The 13,016-nt window shown below is 32.2% G+C and overlaps 1 long non-coding RNA gene across 1 annotated transcript; it reads left to right on the plus strand.

The window, feature by feature from the left end:
* The first annotated feature begins 8,552 nt into the window (after positions 1 to 8,552).
* On the plus strand, positions 8,553 to 10,263 carry LOC148602094 (uncharacterized). Its single transcript, XR_015917335.1, has 2 exons — positions 8,553 to 9,019; positions 9,614 to 10,263. It is a non-coding gene; the product is annotated as an uncharacterized LOC148602094 (long non-coding RNA).
* The last annotated feature ends 2,753 nt before the right edge of the window (positions 10,264 to 13,016 follow it).

A 13,016-nucleotide genomic window follows, 5' to 3' on the forward strand; every position in this document is an offset into this window, starting at 1 on the left:
AAAACGTCTTTTTCTTATAATATGACACTCAATTTCAATTGCCTATTTCCCTTTGAAAAATAGTTCCCAATGCACCAATTCCTCAAATATTTTTATTTGGTCCTCATATACTTTTGATTGAAAACTTTTAATATTGTACCACATATTCAATATGTTGGTTGTTATTATTTTTCTTACATTGAATCAATTTAATTTTAAAATAAATTCCCTTAAACCGACTTCCCTATTTTTAATTCCCGTTCCCAACGCCCTAAATGCAATAGATAGAGATGTACACCCCACAAAAGTTCTATTTTTAGACCATATTTTTTTTTAAAGAAATACATGTAGTAGTTATGCTATATTAACGCACGATGGGAAATCCACAGAGAATACATGTGAACAAATACACGACTTACTAGGGAGAAGACTTCCTGGAATACATGTGCACCAATAAGCAACTTTTGAGACGGGGAAATTCAACGGGAATATATATGCACCTATTCGCAACTTATGATGGGAAATCTATCCAGAATACATGTGCATTAATGCATAAATTACGAGAGGGAAATCCATCGGAATTACATATGCACCAGTACACAGCTTACGGAGAGAATCCACCGTGGATACATGAGAACCAATACACAACTTACGAGGAGAAAACAAGCATGAATGCATGTGCACCAATACACAATTTACGAGGAGAAATCCAACGCGATTACATGTACACCAGAACTTATCTTACGAGCTTATTGTTTTATCAATTTGTGATGAATTCGATTGTGGTGCGGGGCCTCTTTGTTACTACAAAATTTCTTTTTTATGGCACTTTGAATAAAATTGAGGAATATGATCGGTGCCTTAAATTGTCCTTGCTTACATTGTTTATGAACTTCAAGAGATAGAAAAAAATATCCCATGACCAAATGCACTGACATTTTCAAAACATAACTTAGCTTATCAATTCTAATGAGAAACACATGAAAATTCGTCATATAAGAAAGAATTGCATTGGCTTAAATAGAAAAATAGAAGTTTATTTCCTGAATCCGTCTCCGCCAAATTTAAAAAAAAGACGCATATTTAACGACACGCTCTATCGGTAATAATCGGGGATATACGCTTAACCCGGAAATTAATTTACAGTCTCAGTACATTTTCACACTTCGCAACAAATATAGGTAGGTCATAGACAGAAATGACCAGCTTTCCGTAACCAGGAAGTAGACGTGTATGGGAATCCCATACTGAAGTTGTGTACCAAATATTTAGTGGCTGTGAATTATAGTTGTTGAGAAAATGTTACGAAATTATTTTCCCCGTCCACCCGCCTACTCGACATTCGTCACTCTATTAGCATGAGTACAACCCGGTCAAAAATCACGGCCTGAATACAATTTATTTTAGGTAATGATAAATGATAGGGATACATTTGTATATATCAATTAAATGTAATTGGACATTCATATGCTTGTCCACAGTAAGATTTTATTTAAAAGAAAACTGGTTTTGGGTACGATTTTCTTTTAGATAATTACTGATATTTAACATATACATGTTTATGTACTTAAATTGTTGTTTTTTTTTCATGGAGGATCATGCTATTTAATAACGTTGTTTGTAAGACGAGTGTCTTTTATTTTAGTCAACTTTGACTATAACTAGTTGTATTTGGATAGCGAACACTTTCAGTCATCCAAACTGCTCTATGAATTTGGTATGGTAAAGTTTCTCATTAACTGTTATTTATGCAGCGAAACGTCATTGTTCAACCTTAAGGCTATCGGAAAACCATTTCGCATTGTTCCTCTCAAATAACTTTACTATGTCCCACCTTTGAAATTTTATGGTAGATATTGTTTTTATTCATTGTTTTGATATTTGAGAATAGCATATGTAAGTGAAAATGTCTTTAGCTCCTTAAGTAGGACTCCAGCTAAGATTCATGCAAATTATGGTTAAGCCTACATATTTTTTTTATATTTAATATTTCGTTTAAAGTTTTAGTTAACAGAAATAAACATGTGTTTTATTCATATAACCCCTGTTCATAAGAGATAGAGATTAAAAAGAATTATATATTGTAGACTTCAAAATAAAGGGAGATAACTCTGTAAATGACACAAAAATACATCAGAAAACATTGAATTTTCAACGTGAATTATCCCCTAAAAACACAAAGGTTGGAATGAATGATGAGACATTTCATCGTATAGACATAAAAAGCAACTTAATACCCAAAATAAAAATGTGTAGCCTTATTTTGGGGTGTATTACATATTACAGAATTTGCATGATTCTTAGCTGGAGTACTACTAAAATACAAACTTAGGTGATTTTTTTTTACAATCAGAGTTCTGTAAAATCATCATAAAGGTTATCGATTATAACACGTTCTCAATAATGTTTCTGGAAATCTGGAGATGACCATCTACCATCATACACAACATTAATAACGGTCGATCCAGCGTAAGAAGTCGAATGAATACAGCAGAAAAAAACAAAAAGAATGAAGCAAGATAAATGGAGTAATAAAACAAAATGTGAATAAAAACCTAATTTGGGGAATTTAATTATATTATTTGAGAAATAAAAATTGCATGCGGATTTAAAGGAGAGTACAACTATGTATTTAATTTTAATAATATAGAGATCGACCTTCGAATTTGTCTAGTAAACAGCCTGTTTGTGTACCTGATCATCAAAGGGCATACGTAACCTCTTGTCAAGGGCAGTAATTCAAGGCTATAAGACTGTCCTTAACTAGACAGAACAGGTGGACACTACAACGAAAATATTGTCCATAAACTGGGTGACGTCCAGTTCTTTTGATGGTCAAATATAAGATTAAACTGACCTCCCCTGTTCCATTAAAACAGATATCTAGACCCCACTTTAAAGTTCCGGTATCCCGAGGATATCAAGAGGGTGTAAATGCAAAAACCAGACAGTGGATGGCACATGACAAAATTTATTTAAAAAAAAACTCCATTTCATATCACAAATTAATCCTTTCTCAAAGTTGAATGTTGGTTTTAGATTGACTGCAACGGTTGAGAAATAAATTTCATAGAAAGCATTGAAGATATATATCTTTAATTTGAGCGAAAATTGGTTGTGATTGGTTGTAATTCATGGTTGAAAAGCCTACAACATATTTTTATTTTTGATATTTTGTTTAAAATGTTACAGTGTACAGAAATTAACATATGGCTTTTCATATAACCATTGCATATTGAATGTACTTTAAAATTCCACATGAAAGGAGATAACTCTGTAAATGATACTAAAATAAAATAGAAACTAATATATTTTTTATGTAAATTATCTCCTAAGGGCAGACAGGTTGGAATGAATATCATACATTTCATCATATAGACTTATAATACAACTTAAAAATACGTAGCCCTTTTTCGATGTGTATCACATATTACGGACTTCGCATGATTCTTAAGAATACTACTACTTAAGTACAAATACATTACAAATAAAACATGTTAAAACACAATAAGTGATGCCAAAAGTTTTGGCCTTACGGCCTTCGTCAGGGGCAAATGCTACAAAATACCAGAGAACACTGTAATCCAGACTGAAGAGATAAGGTAACCTTCAAATTGATCTTGATAATTATAGAAGGACAAGTCCACCAAGTACAAGATGGAAATAATTATTTTCCTAATCTTCAACCATTTGTTTTTATGTGTAATAAATCAGTTCAATTTGTTTCGCTACATGGTGTATACATATCGTTTCTCTTTCCTGTTTTCACGTTCAGGTCATGTTTTTAGATCTTTACGTATTTGAGTTATCTCACTTGACGCTTGATATTTTATGCTGATACTTAAAAGGCGTGTAAAAAGGAAGTTAACTGTTGTTGCGATAAAAAGAAGCATACGAACTGACATTTTAAGAAATCACTTACATAGCAGGAATTTATAATTCAAGAAATGAGATAAAAATAAAAGTAATATCACGAGAGAGAGAACGAGCAAATATGGATAGGGTCCTTCATATCTACATTGATTTATAAAAAAAAACATGAACATTTTAACTTGTGCAATGATAGTAATAGATATACAGTTTGATAATGACACACTGCAACAAGCATAAACGTACTGTTTTTATACGCCCGTCTAAACCGGAACGTATTGTGGTATACCGTTGTCCGTCCGTCCGTCCGTCCGTCCGTCATCAAGATTTCGGACAAATTATGAATTTTAAGACTTAAAAAAGGGGATTTTCAAGTTTTCAGACAATAACTCAAAAACACTTTCACCAACTTTTATGAAACTTTGGTGAATTTTCCATATCTTTTGAAGTAAGCTCCCTTCTGATTTGTATAAATGTCAAAATTTACGTTTCCGTGTTATGAAGTTTTACTTGTTAGAAACAAGGAAATTTATTCGTTGAAAAAGTGTTGAAAATGGACCATTTGTCAAGATGATGCCATTTTTTTGTGTATTTTTTATTTTATTTTTTATTTATTTTTTATTTTATTTATTTATTTATTTTTATTTTTTTTTTGGGGGGGGGAGTATTTGACAGGGCTCACAGTATTTCTAGTTGATCATATAAATTCATTAAAAGCATAAGGAAAAGTTAAAAGTGCAACGGGTGTTTTTTTTTTTATTATATTGTGTCCTACAAACCGTATTATTATTATTTTACCTTCGTAATTAAAAATTCAAATTATCAGTTCGTGTTTCACTTCAACAACAAAAACTTCAACTTACACATGTTATAAATATTGTTCTGTTTTATTAATTCGTTTTGAAAATTCCCGTTTCGTTTTGTACGTCAGCACATTGAAATCATTTCATCTCCCAATTTAAACACTAGTATATGAACCATTTGATGAAGAAGCTTAGAAATTCTACTTAGCATTAAGGGGTAGACCTAAGGTAAAGGACACAACTCTTACAAATTATTGGAACGTATGTATTCACGCTCTTTATATGAATCTCATGCAAGCATTAAAGTAACTTGGATTGATTTCATTCTTTTTCAAATGAAATTTTGCCAGGCTTTGGTGAAATTGAATATAATACAAACATGCCCCTTACATGTTATGCCCCTTACCCTAGATCTGTCTCCTTAAACTGGGTGTTTTTTTTAATGTTTTCTAAGACTTAGTGGACATTTCTAGAGAAGTGTAGAATGTCTTACCAGTGACTTTAATCTTCAAAACATTAGTGTTCGAGATCATAGATGCTCCTTAAATTTATTTCCATATAACATTCAGCTGATATCTCAACTTTTAAGTATCTGTTGTTGATGAGTTTGGTGAAGTTATTAAGTGAAAGTTTTTGTAAGAATGAGGCGAAATGGGAAAAATCAGAAACATGCATGTCTAAAACCCACCGATCTGAAAACATGATTTCTCTCAATGTTTTTTTTGTTTGAAGACCATTAGATGATCTTGGCTCAGAATGTTAGAAAAAATGGGTTTTTGACAGAGTTATCTGCCTTTGAAAAGTTCATTTTCAGTTTACTAAAATGATATAAATAAGTTCGTCCTTTTTTCCCTTGATTCTGATGGTGTAAATAGTCAAATTAAACTGTCAAAATTGTGTTTTTTTCATATCCTATTTCACTCACTGTCTGATTCTTACAGATATTAGGTCTCCTTTAACAACAGCTAGTTCCGTACGAAAAGCATTAATCAAAGTTATTTGCCATAATATTTTATGTCATTGCTTTAAAACTTCTACGATAGAATTTATGAACGTTTTAATTTGGTGCGTTCATTAAATTCTATTCTATTCGGCAATATGTTACTTCACCTTTCCTCTTTGTGCTTGGAGGATGTTTACCCTAAATCCAGGGCGCATACTATGACAATGCCGCATACGCTATATGATTTTATTTTGAGTATCGGTTAATTAAACTTTTCTGTGTTAATTCTGTATATTGTTTATTGTCTCTGGTATCCTATTCTTCCTATTTCTTTTTTATAACGGCATCAAATTATTAAATACCAACCATATTTATATACCGTAACCTTCGAAAAATTCCAGATGTAAACAACCTTTCCATCAGGTAACACGTCGAAAACCATACGGTCATGACATTTACTATAAAAATATTAGTACATACAAAGGGTAAAGAAAAGGAGAAATTTAAATTGTGCTGATCTATTGAAATTTTTGTCCATTATGTGGGTTTTGGTCAATGTCATAAATAGCGATGAACACACAGTGAAGAAAGACCTCCACTAATGTCAGAATTAGAAAAAAAATGATTTGATAAATTAGATAATGAAAATGTGCTGGACATAGAAAAATAATGGAAAAAATAGTATTCTTAAAAGTAAAAGTGCCCTATATCGTTAGATTGCAAATGGAAACAAATCATTCTGCGCAATACTCTTGATAATGTGTATGTAATTCAAATTAAAGTAGAAAATAGGTTAGTTGGGTTTGTTTTCGGGTACATAGAGAAAAAGAAGAATTACAAGATCATATGAGCCTGAATTGCATACGGAAAAGCGAAAGAAGTATTGTAGTAAAACAACTGAAACTAAATGTTGACTTTGATTTGGGAAGTATGATTTAAATGCTTGAATTCAAACTTTTCTGTTACTTAGAATTCCAAATAGTCTTTTTGTAAAACGGCAAAAAATAAATCTTATTGTTTAATCTTTAAAACGGAATTATTAAATGAAAAATTAACATATTTTTACAAAACGCAAATTTCACCCAAGCAAGGGGGAAGGGGGGTGAACCATAAATAAATGTCGCCGTAAATTTAAGTTCGATAATATTTAATCACAGGGGTATCTTGTCATAGTATGTCAATGTGATCTTTCTGCAGTTTCATTGTCAAGGTAGACAGTCCGGCGACATTCAATCTTTTCTTGTCTTTCATTGTAAAGCACGCGTTGGTCTTTGTATTGTTTCGTTGGGAAAATTAAAATACTTAAACAATTGCAAGATGTATGAAATATATTTTATGTTAGTTGTCTATGAAAACCCCTATTTGTATCATTTTATTGACAATATTTATAAATTTGATTTTTTAAAGGGCTAGTTACAAAAGTAATGACTTTCGAAGATATTTTAACACAATCGCAAAATAAATAATATAAATTGCCAATTAGTATTATTTCATGGAGCAGTAGGTTGCAGTTTTGCAATAAATAATAAAAATACAACGTATTTCGTCGTTTATTTTATTGACATTTCTAATCAATAATTTCTTGTGTCTAAAATTCATTTTTAAATAAGACCATTCTTTGTATTTGGTTTCATTGCTTCTGACTACGGTTTAGGTCTAGAAACACGTGTGCAGCATACCCAATGTGTAACATTAATATGATCGGTTTTATTGTATTTTCTGTAACATTATCAAATCTATCAACTTTCCATTGATTGTAGATAAATATCTTTCGTATGACAAAATACCTATATATTGAATGTGTTTTTATGAACAAAGAACGGCCTTTCCAATTTGTTAATTTACTGAAAACACAGCCCATTCATGCCGTTGAGTTGTTTATATTGTTTTTTTTTTTCATAAACAGCTTTTTCGTGAAATGATAGATATTTTGAATAATGTATGAACACTTTCTAGTTTTGAAAAACTATCTTCTATATACAATGTATGTTAAGCCATCTCAAAATATTGTAACTTAGTTCTATTTTGATAACCAAACAAAGATTTTAAGGTAGGTATAGAAAAATAATCTGAATACATAAATAAATACATACAATACAATTAGATTAAATGACAAATTACCGTTTTATTTTTGCAATAGTCCTTTACAATATCCCCGTCTTTGGTTTCATTTTGTAAGATTTTATTCAAAGGGGAGTAATTTTCTACAAATTTTCCATCCAACAGACTGGTTTACATCAAATTGGAACAACGACAGCAGTATACTTCAAATTCAAATTTTATAATTTACTAGGGCCGCAGTAAGTACTTTGATACTTGTAAAAAACTTATTTCAAACCATTTAGCTACTTACCAAAGTGTATATAGTTGAAGTTTCAAAGAAAATTGTTTACTATTCTTCCTTTCCCAAATGAGACCGCCAACCAGGTTGTCAGGTGTTGGTGGGTTGCGTTCCTTTGAAAAACGTGCTAAAATTAACATCTGATTAAGAGAGTAATCAAGGGAACCAAGGTTATAGCGGTAATCAAAAGAATGTAATCCAGGGACAAAGACCAAACTTGGAAAACAGACATACACAACGAAGAACATAAAGTAACTAAAATCATACATACAAAGTAACAAAAGCAAATGAGCAACTCGGACTCCACTAAAAACTTGGAGCATGGACCAGGTGCACCGATAGGGTAAAAGTTCACATCATTGCAGTGATCGCATAATTAAAACGGACAGCTTTTATTAGTATGCATTTTTGTCGATGGGACAAAACAATTTACTAAAAATGTTACAAACATACTGTTCAGAAGCTTAAATATGTAGAAGTTTGAAAATGTTAATTCGTTTTTCAGTTTTATTGAATAATTTCAAGTAAATCGTTAAAATGGGCATTATATATTCGTTTTACAACCAGTATTAACTATGTTTGTTTTTTCATATGTTTTACAATAATACTTAATGAACAATAAGGAGGGAAAATGGATTAATGCATTGCGTTAAAATTTATATTTCCGGAAGAGGATGTTAGTGAGTTGGGATGAAGGAGTGTTTCAATGACCGCAATCAGGGATATTTCCTTGTCCGATTTCTGTATTGAAATTCAAGATATTTACAAAATTAATAAATATTGTTATCTACAATATCGTAATAAATTGACCTCTTCAAAGAGTGTCAGATACTCTGCGTGTGGTAAGAAAGGTCCTTGCAGTTGTTTTTGTCACTCTTATCAGGTTTATCTCCCTTTGAGAATCTCCCCCTACAGCTTTATCTATCTAATGATATTGATGGAATGTAACTCACCTTAGACAATATAAATTGAAGATTCTGAAATTTCTAAACATTATAAATTCATTGCTTTAAAAGAGAGGATAGTACCTATACGACGATTATTTTATACTGAGTCTTGGAAGACTTCTTCATTATATAAAAGGTAAGATTTTGTTTGACAAATTTTATTGAACTTTCGTCAAGGCTTCAAGATTGATTAATTCCTTTTCTTATGGTCATGATAATGCAAAATAATTTCAATTACATGACTAACGATTGTTTTCTTTTTACAAAATAAATGTTGCAAATTGTTACTCCTAAAAGTTTAGGAATCTGTCTGTTTTTGTGAAGTGGATGCCAAAGTTCTTTACCTTTGCTAGTTCTTGTAAATATAATTTGATATAATGTTTTATTCTGTCCATTATTTCTTCTTACTTCATTTTATTCAAAGTTACATTTTGTGAAGCCATTCTTTTTAATCTTGTTCTTTTTGTGACATGGCCAACACTATTATTTCGAAATAGACGACCAATAAAGATATCAATAGATTAATAGTTACATTAATGGCAGAAATTTTGCATATGTTTTTCTTTTACATTTTACTGTTGTCTAAATAAATGCAGAGTTCAATGAGTGCGGTTATTATTGCGTTGAAATTTCTCGTGTTTTGATAAAAAAACGACACTTTTGTTTGATAGTATCGTTTTTATATATCCTTTTTAAGAGTATTCTTAAAAGCAACTCTTCTTTTATTCAGGATGTTTCCCAGAATTCAGTTGCTGTTAATTGGCTGTTCATGTGTTGTTGTTTACAGCATCCCTGTCACAGGAGAAAGATTAATGAACTCCGAGGTAATGGATAGTCACGACAAGGCCACAAGCACTGGCACGGGTATACATAAAATATCGACAAGCTTTAGGAATGATAATGACCCAGCCATACCGATGTCTAGTGATTCAAATTCGGGGCATGAAAATGAGTTTTTGGACTTCGATAAAGTCTATCGAATAATTATGAGGAAAAGGCGTCAGGCAAATTCAAGATTCAAGAGCATCTATAAACTCTTCAGTGGTTCGAATAAAATAGATGGCGCTGTTAATAATAGGAAACTATTCACTCAGGCGACCGGAAGCAATTTCGGCAGACGACTACAAAAAGAATTAAGGCGCCATAAGCGACAAATTAATATTGACCATATATTAGATCCATCATCTCTTGCAGCTTTGTCTAAATATTTGAGTGACAAACTTTTGAACGGTACGGGGACGGTACAAATGCGTTATGGCCGTTCTGTAAGATAGTTAATAACTTTATTAAACACACTTAACACATGTAATACTGTAATATTGTAAACAGAATCTCACATTTGTTATTTATATTTGTTATTTATTAAACTTTATACCATTAGCTTTTTTTTAATTTGAAAATGCAGGAAGGAACGAACTTCTTTGTTAATAAGAAATTGTTGTTATGATAAACAATATAAACATTCTTGCTAGCACTATGATTTTAGCATATTAACGTACAAGTGTATCTGCACTGCATGTTTCATTCATGGAATAACTGTAAATGAAAAGAAAAATACAAAGCAAGCAAATCGTGAACAAGCAAATGCACCCCATCCAGAAAAAATATAAATTGTATAAACAAAACAAACCATTCAAGCCAAAAAAAAAAAAAAACAACGAAATGGGAAGACAAGTCTCGCACCGAGAAGTCCTCACCAGTGTAATGCGATGGACGTAAAAACGTAAATTGATATAGGAAAACACATCAAGGGAAGAAAAAAAGGACACATCTGGTGTATTCAATATTGATTAAAGTCATTACGTTTACGAAACGTAATAGCTTTTTATATTCTGAAGTTTTTGAGGTATAGCTTTGTCTAATAATTATGCTGAGCGTAATTCATCATATATTGCTTTGAATTTGAGCCTTCAGTATCAATAGGCCTACATAGCACTCCCCGCGTTTATGCAGCATATTATTAGATAACTTTATTATGTTAAACATTTTAAAAAATGATGCACAAGATTCGGCCGGAAGTTACATAATAAAATTGGACTAAAATTTAAGAAAATTTACCATCTAATCAAAAAGTAATCAAGGGAACCAAGGTTATAGCGGTAATAAAAAAATGTAATCCAGGGACAAAGACCGTACATGGAAAACAGACATACACAACAAAGAACATAAAGTAACTAAACTCATACATATAAAGTAACAAAAGCAAATGAGCAACTCAGACTCCACTAAAAACTGGGAGCATGGACCAGGTCCTTTGTTTTTCTAGAAGCACCCGCCGGGTTGCTCATAAAAAGTAAAGTCCGGGATAGACAAACGAGGAAAGGAAAACTATGACCCGTTGAATAAATTTTTCATGATGCAGATGGATTCACCATAACGAACAATCCACGAGTTCATTGTAACGACCATAAAACTTCTGTAGTGATGTTCTAGCGAGTTCTAGCGCGATACAAAAAGTCTGCGTAGTTTCGGCAAGCTCTGGCATAACGCATGAGTTGTAATATGGACACTCCATACGCAGGTGCTGAAGGGATGTTGCCACAGATGACAGAAAGTTGACCATTCTGAATGAAAAGTCATCACGTTTATCGTAAAGTTTGGTCAATAGTTTTCCTTTACCATCGATTTCTAAGTGTAGGTCAAGATATAAGTTTCCGTTATATAGATGACGTATTGTCTTTTAAACAATCCTAATTTCGAGCATTTGAAACATCGCATCTACCCCAAAGAACTTGAGATAAAGGATACTACAGACACGGTAAAGTCAGCCTCATATCTTTACCATCGATTTCTAAGTGTAGGTCAAGATATGAGGCTGACTTTACCGTGTCTGTAGTATCCTTTATCTCAAGTTCTTTGGGGTAGATGCGATGTTTCAAATGCTCGAAATTAGGATTGTTTAAACGACAATACGTCATCTATATAACGGAAACTGAGATTAAAGGATCTAGCTAAACGATATTCTTTCCTTCGGATCAGGTCAGCTATAAAGTCAGCCTCATAAGGGTGAAGGAAAAGGTCAGCAATTAAATGAGCACAATTTCTTTCCATTGGAATGCCGACCGTTTGTTAAAAAATACGTCCACAACACTGGACAAATATGTTGTCGATTAAAAATTTCAGCATTTTGTAAACATCTTCTTATGTATATCTGGGAGATGATTTGGAATTATTTCTTACAAAGTATGAGGAATCTCTACCAAGAACTATATATTTGAATCCAGGTGTACTTTTTTGTTTTGAAAAAAACAACGATGTATAATGTTTTTAAGTCGGGATTTTAACAGATTATGGGGAATAGAAGAATACAGTGTTGAACAATCATAGGTTTTAATGTATTATATTCAGATAATAGTCTTGAACTGATTGTCTCCAAAAGATCTTTCGAATTTTTCAGGATCCACATTGCATAAATACTACTACGGGAGTAACAAGTACTGTGGTAGGACTGTAGACCCTCTTTGACAGTTGTGAATATAGAAGTTAAAAGTTTTGAAAGAGGTTTTGTGGTACGTTTTGCAGATCCAGCTATGTAACGTTGTATGTATGGATTCTTGTGGAGTTTAGAAATCCAGTACATAGACGGTGAATCACAATCATCGTCCTTGGTAGAGAGACCAAAAGAGGATAACACAGATTCATGGTTTTCCACAATCTTTTCTTTGGAGAATGTGGTAGCAGTATAGGTCTTATCACTGCTATTGTTTTTTTACGTCTACCTCTGATAATAAACATTGGACGTAAAACGTTTTGCAGACAAAACAATGTTGTTTTGGGCTTTGTCTGCTGGTGCGACAACATATTTGTCATATATCGTTTTTTTGCTACATCTAGGTCTTTAAAAAACGATGTAGCCTTGGCAATCATTGACCGACTTAAAACTTTCATTCGTTTCAAAATTAAAGACCTCACGGCCTTTAACCACTCTGACAGAGAATCAATGTCTTCTTGTTCTCGTTTTATCAAACTTTCAATTACAGTTTAACTGTTTTAAAAAAAAATTTCTGCTAGGCTTTCGAGAGGGTATCAAGTCGAAATGCATTTGTGCAAAAGGCAAGCACGAATAATTATTGTGTGCTTTTGCATGATCCTTAGGTGGAACTATACCCAGTGGGTTAAATATGAACTGTTAC

The sequence above is a fragment of the Perna viridis genome, chromosome 12 (genome assembly GCF_037379345.1).
Source record: "Perna viridis isolate PV_CMFRI_1.1 ecotype Kerala chromosome 12, ASM3737934v1, whole genome shotgun sequence".
Lineage (NCBI taxonomy): Eukaryota > Metazoa > Mollusca > Bivalvia > Mytilida > Mytilidae > Perna > Perna viridis.